This window comes from Microtus ochrogaster, chromosome 2 (assembly GCF_000317375.1).
Source record: "Microtus ochrogaster isolate Prairie Vole_2 chromosome 2, MicOch1.0, whole genome shotgun sequence".
Taxonomy (NCBI): domain Eukaryota; kingdom Metazoa; phylum Chordata; class Mammalia; order Rodentia; family Cricetidae; genus Microtus; species Microtus ochrogaster.
The window spans coordinates 22,990,304-22,990,769 of NC_022010.1; positions in this window are offsets into that span (position 1 = coordinate 22,990,304).

Sequence of the window (466 nt, forward strand, 5' to 3'; positions counted from 1 at the left end):
CAAGGTGGAAACTGGGTGTGGTCCCAGCACTCAGGAAGAAGCAGGTGGGTCTCCAAGTTCCCAGGCCAGTCAGGACTACATAGACATAAATAGGGAAATAAACCACTGGGTGGTCTGGCAAGGTGGCTCAGTGGGTAAAGGTGCTTTCTAACAAGACAGACTGAGTTCTATCCCTGGGACCCATTTGGTAAAATAACCAATTCCATGATTGGTGGTGATGGCACACTCTGATCCCAGCACTTAGGAGGCTGAGGCAGGTGCATCTCTGAATTTGAGGCCAGCCTGGTCTACAGAGTGAGTTCCATGGCAGCCAGGGCTACTCAAAGAAACCTGTCTTGGGGCAGGAAAAAAAGAAGTAGATGTTACCAAGACTGACTTCTGGCTTCCACGTTCACACCCCCCACCTCCCTCACTGGCCTCCACGTTCACACCCCCCACCTCCCTCACTGGCCTCCACGTTCACACA